This window comes from Saccopteryx leptura, chromosome X (genome assembly GCF_036850995.1).
Source record: "Saccopteryx leptura isolate mSacLep1 chromosome X, mSacLep1_pri_phased_curated, whole genome shotgun sequence".
Taxonomy (NCBI): domain Eukaryota; kingdom Metazoa; phylum Chordata; class Mammalia; order Chiroptera; family Emballonuridae; genus Saccopteryx; species Saccopteryx leptura.
This window is the reverse complement of record NC_089516.1, coordinates 96,177,685-96,200,411: the sequence shown is the minus strand read 5'-3', so window position 1 is coordinate 96,200,411 and position 22,727 is coordinate 96,177,685. Positions and strand designations below refer to the sequence as shown.

At 41.1% G+C, this 22,727-nt stretch overlaps 1 pseudogene; it reads right to left on the bottom strand.

Annotated features, from left to right (window-relative positions):
* Positions 1–505: 505 nt before the first annotated feature.
* LOC136386433 (mitochondrial fission regulator 1-like) lies at positions 506–22,370 on the bottom strand (annotated as a pseudogene).
* Positions 22,371–22,727: the final 357 nt, after the last annotated feature.

Below are 22,727 nucleotides of genomic sequence, written 5' to 3'. Positions count from 1 at the left end.
CATTTTTTTCCCATTCCTATTATAATGTTGATTCTTCCTTTACACACACATACACATACACACACTAGTGAGGGAAATGGGCACATTTAGTAAAACTTGAGCAATCTCATACATGAGTGAATAGATGTTAAAAGATAAAAGCACATTAATATTCTTCAAAAAGAGTATCCTTGTTTCATAAACATTTATTAAGGATCTATTGTGCCTTAGGCCCTAGTGACACATTTATAAATCAAGACTAAGTTTATTAAATCTCTACCAAACCCAAGACTACATAATTTAGGTTATATTACAAGTGATAGAAAATAAAAATTTGATAGCCTCTTCTCTACAAAGTCCAGCTGAACTTATTAAGTTCATGTTTCATCTCAGATCATAGAAACCTCCATACAAACACCCCAGTTTGTGTACTAAATTTCGTATATATCTGAGTTTTTAAAAACTCTTATCTGGATCATAACTAATTGGAACTTAACAGAATTGGATCACCTAGAGGTCTTGGCCATCAGAGAGTAACTAGTTTTATTTTTAAATATGCCTGAAAAGAGAAAAGCAGAAAGGAGATCTTTTAGGAAAGTAATGTCAGCAGAATGGCAATATAGGAATGTCCACTGTTTGTTCTCTTCCCCCTCTCCCACCATCAATTTGAACAAGTATTCATGCACAAAAATACCTTAACAAGAGAAAAGATTCCTGGTGAGAGATCACATCACCTGGGTGAAACACAGAAATAAGAAAGAAAACTTGAGAAGATTCACACTATCTCATTACCCTTCCACCAAGCCCAGGCAGCCCGTCTTTGAAAAAGATAGCTTTCTTGTGGGAGGAAAATAAAGTGAGCATTCAACTGCTCTACAAACCCCAGAGCAGACTCACCACAGCACTAGGTGGACTCCTGCTGTTCTAAGCTGCTCTCCTCCATCTCTTGCAAACACAGCATCCCCGCCCTCCACTACTCACCCTAGCACCTGTTGACTTCTGATGCAGACTTGGGAATTCTATTTTTAGCTACATCTTTCTTATCATTTTGAAACTAGTAAGCAAATTTCTTTTTCAGAGTCTATGCTATGAGGCAGCAGGGTCAAAAGCATTCACAGTTTTAGGATTTTTATTTTGTTCTGTCCTTTTTATTGACCAAAGTTTTACTCTGTTCATATCTTTAAGGATCTCTAGCATATCTAGCATATGAAGTTTCTTTGAGTTGTTCTAATATATAGTCTTTCCACCACAGAGTTTTTTCTCTATTCACTTTCCTATCAGATAAATAGCAGATATACCTTGGTGGAGTGTTGATAAATGGAGGGACACAGATGTAAGGGTGGTGGGACAGAGGGTAACACTGTGGTAACAGATGTAATAGAATCTAAATCTGCAGTGAACTTGACACCTGTATGATCTTATTAACCAATGTCACCTGAATAAATTTACTAAAAAATAAAATAAACCAACTGCAATGAGATTTTGCTGTTCTTGCAGGGTCACAATTTTACAAATCTGAGTTCTGAGAGCAGCAAGTTCATTTTCAAGAACACAGATCTTGCCTGACCAGGCGGTGGCACAGTGGATAGAGCATCGAACTGGAATGCAGAGGACCCAGGTTCGAGATCCCGAGGTCACCAGCTTGAGCGTGGGCTCATCTGGTTTGAGCAAAGCTCACCAGCTTGGGCCCAAGGTCGCTGGCTCGAGCAAGGGGTCACTCAGTCTGCTGAAGGCCCGCGGTCAAGGCACATATGAGAAAGCAATCAATGAACAACTAAGGTGTTGCAATGCGCAATGAAAAACTAATGATTGATGCTTCTCATCTCTCCATTTCTGTCTGTCTGTCCTTGTCTATCCCTCTCTCTAACTCTCTCTCTCTCTCTCTGTAAAAATATTAAAAAAATAAAAAATAAGAAAAAGAACACAGATCTTCCTCAGTGCTTCTTCATTTGCCAGTGGTATCTTCAGTGGAGACTCATCTCGGGATAAGTTTAGTATGGAAAACTGCCTGCTTGGGGGCTTCTCAAAGAAGGAAAGGTCATCCTGAAGTGGTTGCCTTCATCTGATGTATGTCCTTTGTCTTATTTAACACTTTCCTTCTTCTTTTGCTAGCCATCCAACATCAGCAAAATATGTTACTATATCCTCTCCTGGGTGACTGGGGCTCCATTCTGTGTTAGGGTTGATAATCTGAAACTGAACTCTCGGACACTAGGTTAGAGATAAATTGGTACCAATTTCCCTTAGGATACATTGAGATGAACATATGGCTTCACAAACTAAAGTACCAATTGCTTGCTTACTCCACCCTGTTGAAATAAAAATCCTAATTAGGCACTTAATCTAGCTAACCATTGAGGTACCAAAGTTTCTCCAAATTTGTATTTCAGGTGCTTTAGGTATACATAGTAGTGTATGGTCCTCAAAGCATACTCAGCTGTGTGGCAGTAATGTGTCTTCCTCAGCTACTCCAGCTTCCAGCTTCCTTCTTTTAAGAATGTACAATTTGAAAATATCAACATCAGAAAATATTTCAATCTGTATCTGTTTTTTCCCTGCCACCTCTTTCTCTTAAGGCAATGAACATCATGTTTTTCATATAGTAGGAGAAAGGAAGAAAGGAAATAGAATGATAAAGAATAAATTAATAACTCAAAATCTTACCAACCTGACCAGGCAATGGCTCAGTGGATAGAGCATAGGACTGGGGCTGGAGGACTCAGGTTCAAAACCCTGAGTTCGCTGTCTTGAGCACAGGCTTATCTGGCTTGATCATGGGCTCACTAGCTTGAGCGAGGGGTTGCTGACTTGAGCATGGTATCATAGACATGACCCCATGGTCGCTGGCTTGAGTCCAAAAGTCATTGGCTTCAAGCCCAAGGTCACTGGCTTGAGACCAAGGTCCATGGTTTGAGCAAGGGGTCACTCGCTCTGCTGTAGCCCCCTGATCAAGGCACATATTAGAAAGCAATCAATGATTGAGCAAGGTGCTGCAATGAAGAATTGATGCTTCTCATCTTTCTCCCTTCCTGTCTGTCTTTCCCTATCTGTCCCTCTCTCCGACTCTCTCTATCTCTGTAAAAGAATGTTACCAAGTCACACTGATGTTAACATAGGCAAGTACCTAGGCATTGATGGGGAAAGAGAGGAAAGAGAGTTGGACATTATATTCTATAAAACTTGGAAAACCTATTTCAGTAAGAAACGTCAGCATTCCATTCACAACTTTGGACACCTCAGGGGATTGCCCAATGAAAGAGATGAATATTCTCTCACTTTGCCATGAGGGGGAGAAAGAATCATTATTTCCAGCCACCAGGGTAAAATCAATCCATACCCAATCTCAGGGGAAAAGTGCTTCTGTACTGTCACTTTAAGGCATGTGCAGTAGAAGCCAGAATGGCAGCCATAGACACCTGTCAGCATAGCCTAGAAAAGAAATCTGATTGGTTAGTGGGAGAAACCAACAAATGCCTGTGATTTTTTATTTTTGAGAAGCGGGAAGACAGTGAGGCATGTGCCTCAACCGGGATCCACACAGCACTCCATCTGGGGCTAATGCTGTCATACTGTGCTATCTTTAGTGCCTGAGACTGATGCGGTTGGACTAATCTAGAGATTCTCAGCATCCAGGGCCACACTGGAACCAATGGAGCCACTGGCTGCAAGAAGGGAAGAAAGAGAGAAGGGTGTGAGGGAGGGGAGAGAAGCAGATGGTCACTTCTCCTTCATGCTCTGATCAGGAATTGAATTCAGATGTCCATACATTAGGCCTATACTCTATCCACTGAGCCACCAGGCAGGACCAAGCCTGCAAAATTTTAAAAACTGGCTGGCTTAAAGAAAAATATAAACACTGATTTATCAGAGATATGACCCCTTTTGCCTTTCCATTGCCTTCCTGTTTTGGTAAACACTTGCTCTGTTTGCTCACATAATTCATGGTCTGGCAGCCATATAGCCTCCCAAATAAAGGCTTTAAGCAGTGTTTGGACTGGACTAAGCTTTTATATGGATAAACCATGGTTCAAAATATCTGGACTTTGTCAAATGCTTTTTCTGCATCTATTGATATAATCATGTGATTTTTTATTCTTCCTTTTGTTTATGTGATGAATCACATTGATAGATTTGTGAATATTGTACCAACCTTGCTTCCCTGGAATAAATCCCACTTGATCATGATGTATGACTTTTTTAATGTATTGCTGGATCTAGTTTGCTAATATTTTGTTGAGAATTTTAGCATCTATGTTCATCAGAAATATTGGTCTATAGTTTTCTTTCTTTGTAGTGTCTTTACCTGGTTTTGGAATGAGGAAAATGTTTGCCTCATAAAAGTAGCTTGGAAGTCTTCCCTCGTCTTGAATTTTTTGAAATAGCTTGAGAAGGATAGGAGTTAGTTCTTTGAATATTTGGTAAAATTCACGTGTGAAGCCATCTGGTCCAGGACTTTTGTTTGTTGGGAGTTTTTGCATAACTGTTTCAATTTCCTTTGTCATAATTACTCTGTTAAGATTTTCTGATTCTTCCAGATTGAGTTTTGGAAGACTGTATATTTTTAGAAATTTATCCATTTGATAAAATCCAGAACCTATTTAGGATCAAAACACTCAGCAAAGTGGGAATACAGGGGACATACCACAACATAATAAAGGCCATCTATAACAAACCTACAGCCAACATCATACTCAATGGACAAAAATTAAAAGCAATCCCCTTGAGATTAAGAACAAGGCAGGGTTGCCCCCATTCACCACACTCATTCAGCATAGTTCTGAAAGTCCTAGCCACAGCAATCAGACAAGAAGAAGAAATAAAAGGCATTCAAATAGAAAAGAAATAAAACTATCATTATCTGCTGATGACATGATAACGTACATAGAAAACCTTAAAATCTCAAAAAAAAATCTATACCTGATAAATGAATTAGGAAAGGTGGCAGGATATAAAATTAATATTTAGAAATCAGTGGCATTTTTATTCACCAATAAACTGTCAGAAAGAGAAATTGAGGAAACAATCCCCTTCACTATTGCAATAAAAAATACCTAGGAATAAATTTAACCAAGGAGGTTAAAGACTGGTACCCAGAAAATTATAAGACATTAAAAAAAGAAATCAAGGAAGATACAAACAAGTGGAAGCATATACCATATTCATGGATAGGAAGAATAAACATAATTAAAATGTCTATATTACCCAAAGCAATCTATAAATTCAATGCAATTCCTATTAAAATACCAATGGCATATTTCAAAGATATAGGACAAATATTTCAAAAATTTATATAGAACCAAAAAGGAACACAAATACCCTCAGCAATCTTGAAAAAGAAAAATAAAGTGGGAGGTATCACACTTCCTGATATCAAGTTATACTACGAGGACGTACTAATCAAAACAGCTTGGTACTAGCATAAGAACAAGCACATGGATCAATGGAACAGAACAGAGAGCTCAGAAATAAACCCACACCTTTATGGTCAATTGATATTTGACAAAGGAGGTAAGAGCATACAATGGAGTAAAGACAGTCTTTTTAATAAATGGTTTTGGAAAAAAAATAAATAAATGGTGTTGGAAAAATTGGACAGATACATGCAAAAAAATGAAACAAGACCACCAACTTACACCATTCACAAAATAAACTCAAAATGGATAAAATACTCAAATGTAAGTCACAAAACCATAAACATACTGAAGGAAAATTTAGGCAGTAAACTCTCCAATATCTTTCGTAGCAATATTTTTGTTGATTTATTTCCACAAGCAAATGAAATAAAGGACTAAATAAACAAATGGGACTATAAAAAACTAAAAAGCTTTTGCACAGCAAAAGACACCATGAACAAAATAAAAAGACAACCCATACAATGGGAGAACATATTCCCCAATATGTCTAATAAGGCGTTAATAACCACAATTTATAAAGAACTTCTAACTCAACACCAGGAAGTTAAACAATCCAATTAAAAAAATGGGGAAAAGAACTAAAGAGACACTTCTCCAAAGAGGATATACAGATGGCCAATAGGCATATTAAAAATGTTCAATGTGACTAATTATCAGAGAAATGCAAATTAAAACCACAAAGAGATATTACCTCACACCTGTCAGAATGGTGCTCATTAACAAATCAACATACAATAAGTGCTGATGAGGGTGTGGAGAAAAGGGAACCCTCCTGCACTGCTGGTGGGAATGCAGACTGGTGCAGCCACTGTAGAAAACAGTATTGAGTTTCCTCAAAAAATTAAAAATGGAACTGCCTTTTGACTCAGCTATCCGACTTTTAGGATTATATCCTAAGGATACCAAATCACTGATTTAAAAGAAGATATGCATTCTCCTGTTCATTGCAGCATTGTTTACAATAGCCAAGATCTGGAAACAGCCCAATAAATTAAAATATCTAGACTTTGGTTTTTATATTGGACTTGAAGACAAGACTGGACCTTTTGTTGTTGTTGTTGGGGTAGATGGAGGGAAGACATTGAATACCTGTGAGCAATCTTCAACTTCAGCTCCTAATAAATCTTACTGCAACAACATAAGCTTCTACAAATGCAACTTTTTTGAAATTCCTTTCTCTTGATACCCCAACAAAACCACATGCTCACCAGCATCCGAACTGGCATCCTACAACATGGATAAATATTAAAGCTATTATGCTAAGTGAAGTAAACCACTGACAAAATAACACTGTATGATTCTACTTATATGAGGTACTTAGAGTAATCAAATACATAAAGACAGATAGTAGATTAGTACTTTCTAAGAACTTGGAAATGATAAAATGGTAAGTTTTTATTTAATAAAGTTTTTAATTTTGCAAGATGAAAATATTTCTGGGGATTGGTTGAAAACCAATGTGAATGTATTAATTAACATTATTGAACTTCACACCTAAAAATGAATAATTAGAAGAGTAAATTTTATCATAATTTTTAATAAAGCTAATGTGAAGTCCTGGCTAGTTGGGTAAGCCATAGAGTGTTGTTGGCACGGTGTGTAGAAGTTCTGGGTTCAATTCTCGGTCAGGAAACACAGGGGAAATAACCACCTGCTTTTTCACCTTTTCTTTCTCTCTCTCTCTCTTCTCCTCCTGAAACCACGGCTCAAATAGTTTGAGCAAGTTGACCCTGGGCACTGAGGATGACTCCATGGCCTTCCCTTAGGTGCTAAAATAGTTTCGTTGTTGAGCAATGTATCAGAGGCCCCAGATGTGCAGAGTATCAGCCTGAGACGGGACTTGCCAGGTGGATCGTGGTCAGGGCACATGTGAGAGTCTGTCTCTCTGCCTCCCTGCCCCTCACTCAATAATATAATTAATTAATTAATTAAGCTAATGTGAGAACTTCACTGGCAACAAAGGATAATTGTTGAAAGTATAAAATATGAAATCAGACTATGTGTTTAAGTTCTGTTTCCATCATCTAGAAATGTATCTCCATGTGACTGTGTACTTCTTTCAACTGAAAAAAATTAAAAAAAGACATATCAGATAAATTGGGTATCAAGAAAATCTCACATATAGATATAACAAAGTAAATATACAGAAATATATTATATAAACTGGAAGAAGAATGATGACAAAATTTATTTGAAAAATGGAAAAGGTGGACTTTAAGAAAACTTTAAAATATATCTTCTGCAACTAGAAAGCACAACTAGAGGCTGACTCATACCTAAGAAAGAAAAACTAACCCGTGTCAGCAAAATAAAGGTAGCTGACTTGCTTAGACCTGATGCCTCCTACCCATACAGATGTTAAATCCTCTATTTATCTGAAGTTATAATATTTGAATTCAATGTCTTTGGATATCTATTCTTATGCCAGAACCATCCCATCATGATTACTGTAGCTTTTAGTTAGTCTTGAAATCTGGATGAGTGAGTCCTTCAAATTTATTTTTTTTCCAGGATCGTTATGGTTATTCTAGGTTATTGTATTTCTGTTAGTTGTAAAGAAGTATACTGGAACTTTCACAGTGATTGCATTGAATGTATAGCTCAATTTGAAGAGAATTGCCATCTTAACAAATTACATTTACTGATACAGATATCTATCTATTTACATAGGTCTTTAATTTTTCAATTACATTGTATATATTTTAGTGCACAAATCAGTTAAATATTAAATTAAAAAGAAATAATACATATAATAGTATTTTATTATATTTATGCTATTATAAGGGTAATTGTTTTCTTTATTTTTATTTTTAGATTGTTCACTAATAGTTTATAGAAATACAACTCATTTTTATATATTAATATTGTATTCTGCCACTTTACTAAGTTTATTAGCTCTAGCAAGTTTTTGTTGATTCTTTGTGATTTTCCGTACATAAGATTATGCCAGCTGCAAATAGAAATATTTTTACTTATTCTTTTCCAATTTATAGATACTCTTTATTTCTTTTCCTTTTTTATTTCTTTTCTCCTATTCAATAATAAATATAAGTAGTAAGAACAGGCACCTTATTTTGTTCCAGATCTTAGGGAGAAAGATTTTTGTCTTTTGCAATTATGTATAATGTTAGCCGTGGGTTTTTCATAGATGCCCTTTATAAAGTTGAGGAATTTCACTTCAAGTCATAGTTTGTTGAATGTTTTCTATAAAGAAGTGTGTTGCAATGGAGAAAAGAAAGCCTCTTCAATAAATGGTGCTTGGAAAACTGGAAAGCCACATGCAAAAGAATGTAACTGGACTACAGTCTCTCCCCCTGTACAAAAATTAACTCAAAATGGATCAAAGATCTAAACATAAGACCTGAAACAATTAAGTACATAGAAGAAGACATAGGTACTCAACTCATGGACCTGGGTTTTAAAGAGCATTTTATGAATTTGACTCCACAGGCAAGAGAAGTGAAGGCAAAAATTAATGAATGGGACTACATCAGACTAAGAAGTTTTTGCTCAGCAAGAGAAACTGATAACAAAATAAACAGAAAGCCAACTAAATGGGAAATGATATTTTCAAACAACAGCTCAGATAAGGGCCTAATATCCAAAATATACAAAGAACTCATAAAACTCAACAACAAACAAACAACCAATCCAATAAAAAAATGGGAAGAGGATATGAACAGACACTTCTCCCAGGAAGAAATCCAAATGGCCAACAGATATATGAAAAGATGCTCATCTTCTTTAGCTATTAGAGAAATGCAAATCAAAACGGCAATGAGATACCACCTCACACCTGTTCGATTAGCCATTATTAGCAAGACAGGTAATAGCAAATGTTGGAGAGGCTGTGGAGAAAAAGGAACCCTCATACACTGTTGGTGGGAATGTAAAGTAGTACAACCATTATGGAAGAAAGTATGGTGGTTCCTCAAAAAACTGAAAATAGAACTACCTTATGACCCAGCAATCCCTCTACTGGGTATATACCCCAAAAACTCAGAAACATTGATACGTAAAGACACACGCAGCCCCATGTTTATTGCAGCATTGTTCACAGTGGCCAGGACATGGAAACAACCAAAAAGCCCGTCAATAGATGACTAGATAAAGAAGATGTGGCACATATACACTATGGAATACTACTCAGCCATAAGAAATGATGACATCGGAACATTTACAGCAAAATGGTGGGATCTTGATAACATGATACGAAGTGAAATAAGTAAATCAGAAATAACCAGGAACTGCATTATTCCATACGTAGGTGGGACATAAAAGTGAAACTAAGAGACATTGATAAGAGTGTGGTGGTTACAGGGGGGAGGGGGGAATGGGAGAGGGAAAGGGGGAGGGGGAGGGGCACAAAGAAAACAAGATAGAAGGTGACAGAGGACAATCTGACTTTGGGTGATGGGTATGCAACATAATTGAACGACAAGATAACCTGGACTTGTTATCTTTGAATATATGTATCCTGATTTATTGATGTCACCCCATTAAAAAAATAAAATTATTAAAAAAAAAAAAGAAGAAGTGTGTTGGATTTTTTTAACATACATTTGTTCATAAAATTCACTATAAGCATTTTATTTTTATATAACCAGTAGTAAAAGCTGGTTGGTAGATCACAGAGGGGAGTCATGCAGGTCAGAGGAAAAAGTTGTGCAGGTCAGAAAGGGAGTTTGTGTGGGTCAGAGGGGAAGGCTGCACAGGTCAGGGAGGGAGGCCATGCAGATCATACACAGGGCTTATGACTATCACAACCTGATTTATGAGCATGATGGAACAGGAACAAGCAGACAGGAAATGAAAAGCTGCTCCAGGTGTCAAGAGGACCAGAAACATAAAATCCTTGATTCATGCTGGATATTAGATTCAGTGAGATCGCAATATTATTTTCCTAGAGATATAACTCTTAATTTTGTTGGAACACCCGGCTTTGGACAGGAAATCAGTGTCTATATTAGCAGCCGGGGGAGGGAATGAGGGCCCAATCCCTGGGCTATTGTCCAGGAAAAGATTTATTTGAAAAAAAGTTTGACTCGTTCTTGATAACAGTGTCTGAAGGTGGCCCTGACACTGCTCTGGTCTGACTCATTGTGGCAGTCACCGAGAGCTGCTCAGTGACATGGGGACAGCTGAGGGTATGTGGCCTCCACTCAGCCAGGTCCAACCACAGTAAAGAAACAAACACCCCAGACAGGCAGGCATGCAAGCAGGCAGGGCATCCTCTCTGTCATTTCTGGGCCAACAGCCCTCAGGCTGCAGAGTCACAAGCCTTGTTCAAATGCCTTTCAGCCAGAGCCAGAGGAGCGGTTGGACCCCACAAACACCACAGGGGCCACAGACACTGCTGTTCCTTGTGGGGCTTCAAAGCAGAGACTAAAATGTCAGCAGGAAAACATACACTGTTGGGCCTGACATCTGCCACTATGCTCGTCTTCCACTTTCTGTGTATGCTTACAAGGTGCAGACCCGATAAGATAGACACATTCTGCAGAACAGTTTTATTTGGGTTTTCTCGAGAGAACACACATTGTTTCTCAGTTTTCACAATTTCATCTCTGGAAGGCACAACTTGTTCCTCTGCAGAATTGCTTTTAGATTTCCTGGGGTTTCCTGATGGGAAGCTTTTCCCATGGAGAAACAGCACCCCCTGTGGGCAGCCATGTTTGCTTTTCTTAATCCCAGAAAGACCCTTCAGATACCGACATCTTCTTCCCTGCAACTGTCCCCAGGTACCTCAAAGGGAGCTGCCACTTTGGGGTGAGGGTGGCAGATCAGTGAGCCACCTGGTGGGGGACTTCAGGAGGGGCTGCCCCACACCACCTACTCCCCGCAGGCATGCAGCCATGAGCAAACAGCACCTGGGGTGCTCCAATTCCAATGGCTGCAAAACCTGGTCCCCAAGTAAGAAAGAGACTTCAGGGAGCTGAGATCACCAGGGCCGTCACAGCCCCAGGAAAGGAGTCCCCGGGCCCCACAGGAAGCAAGATCAGGTGGGTAAACATGAGATGAGGTGTCAGGAGCACTGCTGGTCAACTGGCCACCATAGGCCAAAGGGCTGGTCCCTGAGGGATGAGGGACAGGAGACAAATCTGCCTCCAGGACCGCCTCCCTCCAGGAGGAATTCAAAGCGGTAACTGGGTCTCTGAACCAAAAACTGAGACACCGGTTTTGACTAGATAGATGATAGATAGATAGATAGGTAGATAAAAATTATGAATTTATTTGGAATGTCCTAAAAAGGTTTAATAAATCATATGCATTTATATATTAATGAATCAGTTTTATTACAAAAGTAAAATTTTATGAAATCAGAAAAGAGCACTTCCCACAAAATCATTCAGCATATGAGAGCTGTCCACTCCTCTGTGCCACTCGCTAGACCTAGGTCTCAGGGCAAGGCCTTCACAGGTCACCTATCTGGTGCTGAGATGGACTGGGAGACAGACAGGTGGACAAGGGCAACACTTCATTTTAAATGATATTAAGAGCCATGAAGAAAACAGACTTAGGTGACACAACTTGGGACTGGTAGGGACTATATTGGTTTTATATTGCTTCCCTAACAAACGACCTCAAATAGAGCAGCCTACACCACAAAGTGTGATTGCAGGTGAGGTGGGTCAGAAATCTGAGGCAGCTTCATCAGGCTGCCTTCCCCCAGAGGCTCTGGGAGGCTACATCCCTTGCTCATGGGGTGCTGGCAGAATCTACTTATAAGACAGTTCCCCCTGTATCCCTGCTAAAGCCCCTCCCAGCTTCCAGGGGTCCCCAAACATTGTCCTGTGGCCTCTTCCAGCCTCCAAACCAGAAACCCGAGTGGAGTCTCCTCACATCTCTGACCCACCCTCCTGCCCGCTTCCCACTTTTAAGAACACCTGGCACTGAAGGCCAAGACTTCAGCGTGGGGCTGTACCTTCTGTGCATTCTTTAGGCCCTAAAGTTTAGGGTCTAGCGATTGTTGGCGCTCAAAAAATGCTCATTCACTGATTAATAAAAAAGAACACCTGGTTACCTTTGCCCACTTGGCTGACCCTGGACAGCCACCAGGTTACCTCTATGACCCATTTTACCATTGTGACCTGTCTTAACTTTGTGACCTATTTCCACATGATGCCCCGCAGGGCTGGGTCAGGACCTGTGCAAGGTAACTCCCCAGAAGACTCAGGAAAGGGCTCCCCAAGATCTTGTCATATTTAACCTCAGACTTAGCTGTTGAGACAGAGCTGGCCACGTGGTGAACTGGAGAAGCTGTCCCCAAAGGGACAGCAAGAGCCCTCAGGGCTGGGAGAGCCAGGCTAACTGGGGTGCAGGAGAGGGCAGGAAAAACACTTGGGTGGGCTGAAAATTCTGTCAAAACTACTAAGGTTTTAGACATAGGAATGACAGGATCTGCTTTATATATATATATATATATATATATATATATATATATATATATATATATATATATTTTGTATTTTTCTGTAGTTGGAAACCGGGAGGCAGTCAGACAGACTCGCGCATGCACCAGACCCGGATCCACCTAGCATGCCCACCAGGGGGTGATGCTCTGTCCATCTGGGGCGTTGCTCTGTTGCAACCAGAGCCATTCTAGCGCCTGAGGCAGAGGCCATAGAGCCATCCTCAGCACCTGGGTCAACTTTGCTCCAATGGAGCCTCGGCTGTGGGAGGGGAAGAGAGAGACGGAGAGGAAGGACAGCAGGAGGGGTGGAGAAGCAGATGGGCGCTTCTCCTGTGTGCCCTGGCTGGGAATTGAACCCAGGACTTTTGCACGCCAGGTCGATGCTCTACCACTGAGCCAACCAGCCATGGCCTGCTATATATTTTTTAAAGATCACTGTGTGATTTGACATTTGAAATGATATTTGAGATGTGTCTTGAGAGCACAGGTAAGATTTAGACAGATAAAGAGAATGAGATGTGCTTCAGGTACAGAGAGTGAGCACACAGCCAGGAGGCTAGAAAGGTGAAGATCAGAGACCAGAATACACGCTCTGCAGTGGCCTGTGGGTGAGGGCTCAGGGCAGGGAAACACAAGATCCTTAGTGGAGGGGACAGGGCAGGAAAACAGGGAACCCTCTTTTCGGATCTTTTCTAATTCTGGATCATTCTCATATTTTTAGCATCCAACTAAAGAAGTTTAAACAACAGAAAGAAAGGTCATATTAACATAAGGAGACACAGCATCATTCTCTTTCCGGACCTCTGACACACTTAGCTCCAAACTTATCATCTAGGTCTTTGTCAGTTTTAATTAATCTTCCTTTGCCTCCTTTCCCACTTCTGTGAATGGTTTCTCCATTCTCCCTAACAGCTAAAAACACTGCAGTTCTATTTAATTCCTGCCTCTCTGCTCCTCAAGTACTTCTTGAGTGTTCCTCTTCATACTTCAGGTACCACTTCCAAGAGCTTAGGTGGAGCGTTCCATCCATGGGCACAAAGCCCACCCCATGTAAGGGTCCTCTGCCAGCCAGCCATCCTGCAGTCCAACTGAGCGATGTCATGAGCTCACTCTGTTTTCGTGGGTTAAAACATTTGACGCTCTCAGTGACTAGAGATGAAGCTCAACCTCATTAAGATGGATCAGGGCCTTCTGTCATCTGTCCCCAGCTGCTTTTTCTTCTCCTCTGTTCCCATCCCCTATTTAAAAAAAATATCTATACTGTGTTTTGGCTGGGTAGTTCAGTTGGTTGGATCATCATCCTTATATGCCAAGGCTGTAGGTTGGATCCTGGTCAGGTCACATGTCAGAATCAACCAGTGAATGCATGGATGGGTGAACCAAAAAATCCATGTTTCTCGCTAACACCCCCCCCTCTATAAAATCAATAAATAAAAGTTTAAAAACTGTATCTTCATTTGTGGGGTAGCTGTGTTAGGCTTGCTCCCGAGTTTACCAGCTGCAAGCACTTTGCCTAATCAGTGCATTAGCACATGGCAAAGGCACGTGTGCATGGCCTATATAAGGCTATGGGTGCTTCCCTTGGGCGGTGATGCTCCCAGATTGCTCTCTCACCACTGTGAGATGCGGTTTTCCTTGTTCCCTAGCCCTTATTGCAAATAGCAGATTTACCTTTATTTACTCACCTGTCTTTGCTAACCTCCAATAAAGTGGTATGGCCCTACACTTTCCGGCTCCACAGTTCCTCTACTGTCTGACTGAATTCAGTGAGTGACCAGCCTCAAACACCAGCATTATATAGGGGAAACCAGGTTTCACCTGTGTATAACACAAATGTCACCGATACAGTCCACCTCTTACTGTTTGTGCACATCTCACTATTCCTTAAACTCACAAAGGCACAGTGACGCCCGCGTGCAGTCAGGAGGCTTTTTTGATTACTTGCATTGTGGATATATTAATTGTATTATGAAACGAAACTCTGCCCGCTAGCCCTTATCTCAGTCGGCCAGGTGCCACCCCAGCCTGTCATACACTGCATGCCTGGTTCCAGCAGGGTTCCAGCCTGGAGCTGAAGCGTTGCCCAGGCCCTTCCAGAGGCTGCTGAGCATGCGTAGCATACACTGGACTCCAAACACCCGACCCCACTGCTGAGCCTGTGCAGTGGTCACAGGGCACCAACCACCTGGTCAAGGTCCCGAGCAGAGAATACTCAGTGTGACCTAGCCTCCTACCACCCAACCCGCTACTGAGCATGCGCAGCAGCCACTAGACACCCCCCCCCCCCGACGACCTGAACCCGCTGGTGAGCATGCGCAGCAGCTACCGGCCGCCGACCACGGGCCGCGCTGCTGAGCATGCGCAGCAGCAAGGCCGCGGACCACCAGCTTCGCTTTTGGGCATACACAGGGGCCACCTGACAACGACCACCCAACCGCGTTTCTGAGCATCCGCAGTGGCCACTGGACTCCAAACAACAGCAATCCTCCTGAGCATGCTCACTGTGCCCAACCTGGCTGCTGAGCATGCGCAGCAACCGCCACCCGCCGACCACCAGCCCCGCTGCTGAGCATGCGCAAGTCACCGGACACCAGCCACTCGCCCACGCTCCTGAGAATGTTCAGTGTGCCCTAGCCCCTCCAACAATGCGACCCCGCTGCTGAGCATACGCAGCAGCCACCAGCTGCAGACCCCCGGCCCACTGCTGAGCATGCACAGTGGTCACCTGACAGTGATCACCTAGCCTCTGACAACCCAACTCTGCTGTTGAGCATGCGCATGGACCCCAGCCTCCTACCACCTAGTCCCGCTGCTAAGCATGCTCAGTGTGCCCTCACCCGACCTCACTGCTGAGCATGATGGAATAAACAAAATGTGATATACAGTGGCACCTTGAGATACGAACAGACCAACATTTTTAACATACGAGCTGCGACTCAGTCGTTTTTTTGTTCAAGATCCGAGCGAAATTCTGAGATACGAGCCATGATTTGGGAAGCTGCCATAGTTGGCGCCTTGGTGCATGGGTCCAGTATTGGCAGTTCGATATATGAGTTGACTGACTTAGGAGCTCCCTTACAGAACGAAATAAATTCATATCTCAAGGTACCACTGTACTTGCACAATAAAATAGCATCCAGCCATGTAAAGGAGAGAAATGATACATGCTACAACATGGTTAAACCTTTAAAATATCTTTTTTTTAAAATTACAGTTAACATTCAATATTATATTAGTTTCAGCTGTGTGGCATAGTAGTTACATATTTTTAATTAAAAAAATTTTTTTTAGCCCTGGCTGTTGGCTCACTGAATGAAGCATTGGGCCAGCATATGGATGTCCTGGGTTCAATTCCTGGTTAGGGCACACAGGAGTAGCGACCATCTACTTTTTTCCTATCCCCCTTCTCTCCCTCTTCCTCTCCCTCAGCTAGTGCCTCAATCAGTTGGAGCATGGCCCCAGGTGCTGAGAATAGCTTGGTTGCCTAGTTTGTCAGCCTCAGATGTTTAAAAAAGGTGAGCACTCCAGCATCATGCCTCACACACGATTGCCAGGTGGATCCTGTTTGTGGTGCTTGTGGGAGTCTGCCTCACCTGCTCCCCTCTTCTCACCTAAAAAGAAATTTCTTTAAAGATTTTATTTATTGACTTTTAGAGAGAGGAGAGAGAGAGAAGGGGGAGGAGCAGGAAGCATTAATTCATAGTTGCTTCTCAGATGTGCCTTGACTGGGTGAGCCTGGGGTTTTGAATGGGAGACTACAGCATTCTAGGTTGACACTATATCCACTGTACCAACACAGGCCAGGCAAATTTTTGTTTTTTCAATTAAAGTTTACATTCAATATTATTTTGTATTAGTTTCATGTGTATAACATAATGGTTAGACAATCACATACTTTATAAAACGTTCCCCTGACATTTCCAGTACACACTTGACACCATACATTGTTATTACAATATTATTGACTGTGTTTTCTTAGCTGTACTTTATAGTCTCATGACTGTTTTTGTAACTACCAATCTGTACTTCTCAATTCCTGCAGCCTTTTCATACAGTCCTTTTCCCGTTAAGAACTGCTTTGCATGCATCCCCCGTTTTTGATACATTGTGTTTTTATTATTATTAAGCTAAAAAAAAAATACTTTCTTGTTTTCCTGTATTTTTTTGAGCAATTGATTATTGTTGGGAAAGAGCTCGCTTGCACTTTGCATAACTAGTGCATGAGCACATGGCAGAGCCACATGTGCATAGCCTATGTAAGGCTACAGGTGCTTTGACTCTGGGTGGTTTTGCACAGATGGCTTGCCCACCACTGTGAGAGACCATTTTCCTGTTTGTTCTCCTGCAGTGAGAAGCAGTTTCCCCTGCGTGTTTGCTCATTCGTGTACCTTTGTGAGAATCTACTATATGGGAATATCCCAGAGCTTTCCAGCTCCACAGTTACTCTACTGTCTGCCCAAATTCAATGTGAATCTGCCTGGCTTTGACCACTGGCATCACAATTATTTAGAAGCATGTCATAGATTTTTAAAAATATTCTTGTATTTTATGGATATTTTTCTTATTGACCTCTTGTTAAATTCCTGTTTTTCACTTTGACTTCTATTAGTGCTTTTCTCCAAGTATCTTAATATTCTTCATCATTAAATTCTAACAATGAATTGACATATTAAACAATGGTGCAATGAACATCTTTATGTGTATGTATGTATTTTGACTTTCATCATTTTGAACCTTGAAAATAAATGAAAGAAGCTGAACACGATAAACCAATTCTTGTATGATTCCATTTATATGAAAGGTTAAGAATAGACAAATGTATATAAAGAGAATACAGATTAGCAGTTGTTAAGAAAGAAGGGGGAAATGGTAAGTGACCGCTAATGGGTATGGCGATTCTTTAGAAGATGTTGAATACATTCTAGAATTTGATAGAGATTATATATACACAACTCTTTGAATATACCAAGCAACTAAGCTGTACTTTGAAAAGGATGAACATTATAGTGTGTGAATTATATCTCAATAAGGCTGTTACATATATGTATATATACAGGCATTCCCTCACATTAACTAGTCAATATTGAGAATATTCAAAGGGATTAATCAAAGGAAAAAAACTTATAGACACAGACAACAATATGGGGATTGCAGGAAGAAGAAGAGAGTGAGGGGAGGTGGAGGAAGGGAGGGGGGATAGATGGTGATAGAGGATGACTTAACAATGCATTGTAGAGACGATGTAATGTAGAATTGTGCGCCTGGAACTCGTATAATTTTTAACCATGTCATCCCAATAAATTCATTTAAAAATTCAAAAAAATTAAATGTACTTTTTAAATTGGCAATTTTCTTTTATAAAACAAACCAAATATACTGGTTCCTTTTCAACATAAAAATACAAAATCAATGTATCCTTGGATATAAAATGTTATTACATAAACTTAATATTTCTTGAAAAATGTCAGATTATCTAAAGTAATAATTTTAACAATGTATTGCTAGATTTGTAAAATAATTTGGTGTAAAGTGTGTAACAATAATTATACATAAAGGATATAAAGGAATAAAAATATATAGAAGTAAAATTTCTATATTTCATTGGAATTAAGGTAGTATGGTCTGATGTAGATTTTGAAAAGTTAAAATATATTTTTTTCTTTTTTGCTCAATCTTCCACCTATTCCCACCCAGTTACCCCCAACTGGTGTCAGTCTGTTCTCTATCCATGAGTCTGTCTCTATGTTGCTTGTTAGTTCATTTTGTTCATAAGATTCCACATATTAATGAAATCATATGGTACTTGTCTTTCTCTGACTGCCTTATTTCACATAGGATAATGCAATCTGTATAATTATATTAACTAATATCACCACAATAAATTCAATAAAATAAAAAATAAAAAGATGTTTTCATAAAGTATAAGCAATTGTATTTAAGAATGAATATTTATTGATCTTAGTCTGACTAGCCAGAGACTAAAGCTATATAAGAATATACTAAAAGTCCTGTCTTACTCTTTTAAGCATGATTCAATATTACTAACTTAATTATTCAAAGTCATATATTCTGTAACACATCTAAAGTGTATAATCGAGTCTATGCTTTCATCTCTGGCCAAGTTCTCATTATAGTTGAAAGGCCTGCTCACCTCTGGCTGGCACATATCAAAAGTTAACCTGATAAGCAGAAGCTGCATGACTCCACCTCAGCACGCTCTCACCTGCTCCTCACTCCTAGGCTAAGGTTTGCAATTCTGATTCTTGCTCAAGTCTAGGAAGACACTTGACTTCAGGATGTCAGGGCACTTGTTGCAGAAAACAATAATTTTAGTTTATAAGTTACTTGATACTTTGAGTTCTTGCAAAAACCAAAGAAGCAGGAACCAACTTCCAGAAATGCCAACTCTGGGAGATTCACTTACCTTTAATAACGAACTGTTGAAAATTGGTTTTCACTTAGTCCCCTCAGCAAAGAACTCTCACCCTCCTCCTCTCAATTCTGTTGTTCTACTTTTTGTTTATTCCCCCTTCTTCTTACTCCTTATAAAAACCCTTGCCTGTACCAAAAGAGCAAGGTGGGGGTTTTTTTTGTTTGTTTGTTTGTTTTGGTATTTCTCTGAAGCTGGAAACGGGGAGAGACAGTCAGACAAACTCCCGCATGCGCCCGACCGGGATCCACCCGGCACGCCCACCAGGGGGCGACGCTCTGCCCACCAGGGGGCGATGCTCTGCCCCTCCAGGGCGTCGCTCTGTCGTGACCAGAGCCACTCTAGCGCCTGGGGCAGAGGCCAAGGAGCCATCCCCAGCGCCCGGGCCATCTTTGCTCCAATGGAGCCTCGGCTGCAGGAGGGGCAGAGAGAGACAGAGAGGAAGGAGAGGGGGAGGGGTGCAGAAGCAGATGGGCGCTTCTCCTGTGTGCCCTGGCCGGGAATCAAACCCAGGACTTCCGCACGCCAGGCCAACGCTCTACCACTGAGCCAACCGGCCAGGGCCTAAGGTGGGTTTTTGAGGACAGAAGTACCACCATCATCTCAAGTAGCTGACTCTTGAATAAGCCTCTTTCCTTTTGCACCAACACCTTTCTCTCATGAGTTTGACTTTTGTGTCGTGGCAGGCTGCCATACCCACAGTTAGTAACACAGCCATAGAATAGTTGAAAAATGGTACCTGAAAGGAATTAAAATGTTATACATGAAAACATCCACTTAGTATAAATGAAGGCTTTAAAAAAGAAGAGATAAACAGGTGATGAGATATACAGAATCAAATGTTATATATAATCACAACACATCAATAACCTACTTTACATATTAAGAAATTGAAAAACAAATGCAAAATAAAATCAAAGCAAGCAGAAGAAATAAAATAATAAAGGTTAGAGCAGAAATAAATAAAATAGAATGTTAGAAAACAATAGAAAAAATCAACAAACAAAAAGTCTAGTCTTTTTAAAAAAAATTAAAAGGTTGACATACTTTTAGCTAAATTGACCCAGAAAAACAGAGAAACCATAAGGTTTCTGCCTGGGGATGGAAAACCATGTAAAAATGAACAGCAAGGGCAGCTGTACAAGCTGGTGGCCTCACACAAGGGAGTCCTAGGGGGAACCTGTTGCTTCATGACAGTCCCTCCCAAGTACTTTCCATGACAAGCTTGTGCTTTGTGTACAAGGTCTACCTAAGTAAACCACAGAGTCTGTGAGCCACAAGGAAAATGCAGCTTTCTAAGGCATAGCCTAGTAATTCAGAAGTTAGCACCCTGTGTCAGGATTTACAGTGTTCTTGCTTCACTTCTGAGCACTGAGCACTTTCAGGCATAAACTGACAGATTTTCTTCCCCAGGGTCGACCAGAGGGTCAGGCGTGCAGCCAGCTTCCAAAGCCTGCTTCTTCACACTGGAACAGTGGCTGAGCCATCTTCCTGAGGTGCTCTTTCTACACCGAACCAGCAAGAGGAGTGAGCCTAGGCAGAGCTGCTTGCACTTTGGAAAGAGTCACAGAGGCACAAAACGTGAGCCATGGCTGAGCTGCTTGGTCACTCATCTTGTTGTGATCTTGCCTCTTCTACCCTAAGCCCTTTCTTTGTCTCATTGTCCAGCTTTAATGAGTGTACTCTCAAAATCACCTGGATTTGTGACTTAAAATATTCCCTGCACAAAGTGAAGAATACACATATTGCAAAAAGTGCCAGAATAGATCCAATTTGGCCTGGTCCCTTTCTGGTGACAGATTTCAGGTGTTTTGAAGATCAAAGTGACAGGATTGGCTGAGAGATTGAATTGGATGCCTAGTGTGAAGGAGAGAGAAAACAGGAAAAGCACTGGCCTTTTGGAACACACCATTGAGTGGTAGGTGCTGCTGCTGTCTGAATCAGATATGTATGGTGGCATTGTCAAGTTGTAGCAGAATACTTAGATAGTAGGAGAACTTTTGACAAGTGGGAAAAGGAAAACTGAGCCAAATGGTTAGTCAAATAGGACCAAACAAGTCAAGCAATTTATAGCCAGCTGATATCTTTCAAGATCTTATCTTCCCTAAAGACACGTGAGACCGTATAGTTTACATCTCTCCTCCCCAACCAGGAAGTAAATACCTTAAATCACCCTGGTTAGGGAGATAAATGACAGAGACCCAATTAGTTCCATGAGTGTCAGCCAAAGCCAAGGATGGATGAAGTCAGGGAAATAAATTATCTACCAATCAAACAAACAATTAGAACCAAACAAATACAAGATAGAGGCAAAACTGACCAGAAAATGATCCCGGTCCTTCTATGCACTTATTGTGATAGTGAACATATTAAAGGACACACCTGGAAAGATGATGAATATTCTCCTGAAACCCTCCCCTATGACTTTCCCTAGGGTTCCCACCTTTAGAAAACATATATGAGCACTTGGCCTGGCTGGTGGCTCAGTGGATGGAGCATTGGCCTGGCGTACGGTCGTCCCAGGTCTGATTTCCAGTCAGGGCACACAAGAGAAACAAACATCTGCTTCTCTCCCCTACGTCTCCCCCTTCTTTTCCTCTTCATCTCCCACAGCCAGTGGCTCGCCTGGTTCTAGTGTCATCCCTAGGCACTGAGGATGGCTTAGATATTCCAACAGTGTCAGCTTCAGGTGCTAAAAACAGCTCAGTTGATCCGAGCATAGGATCCAGATAGGGTTTTTGAGTGGATCCCGGTAGGAGTACATGTGAGTGTCTGTCTCACTCTCTCCCCTCCTCTAACTAAAAGAAAGAAAGAAAATAAAGAAAGAAAGAGAACATATAAGATCCCTTTGGGATCCACAGTGCACTCTCCTTGGAGCATACCCACTCCTTATCTGAGGCGTGAACCTTTTATTTTCTTTCTCCTAAATTCTCACTGTCACCACCTTTAAAGAATACACTCTTAAAATCACCTGGACTTGTGTTGTTCATAGTCAAGAACCCAGACATTACCGACCAGCCACAGGGAGGCTCTGGCCAATCCCCACTGAAATGCTGTTGGCTGAGGCCAGCAGGTTCACGTGGGATTCAGGCAGATGGTAGAGAAGCTGCAGAGCCGGAGAGCATTGGGCCATTACTATTTAATAGAGTCTTGCAAGGGCAGACAAGCAAACAGACAGGGAAAAAGCCCTGTTGCCTCTCATGGCAACAGGTGAATGAACAGCAAAACGGCCCATTGCAAAGGCGGGCAAATGATCTGCAATCCGCCCTGAATCAAAGCACTCTTACCCTTACATAGGCTATGCACATGTGGCTCTGCCATGTGCTCATGCACTAATTAAACAAAGTGCAAGCAAGCCAGCCTAACACAGCTATTTTCCCAATTCTCATCCAGTGGCAAAGTGAGACACGCCAGTCAGGTCCTGGAAGATGTCCAGGCTGGAGGTATAGGGCCATCTAGTTGTAGGGCCATCAGCCTATCATGGCAGTAA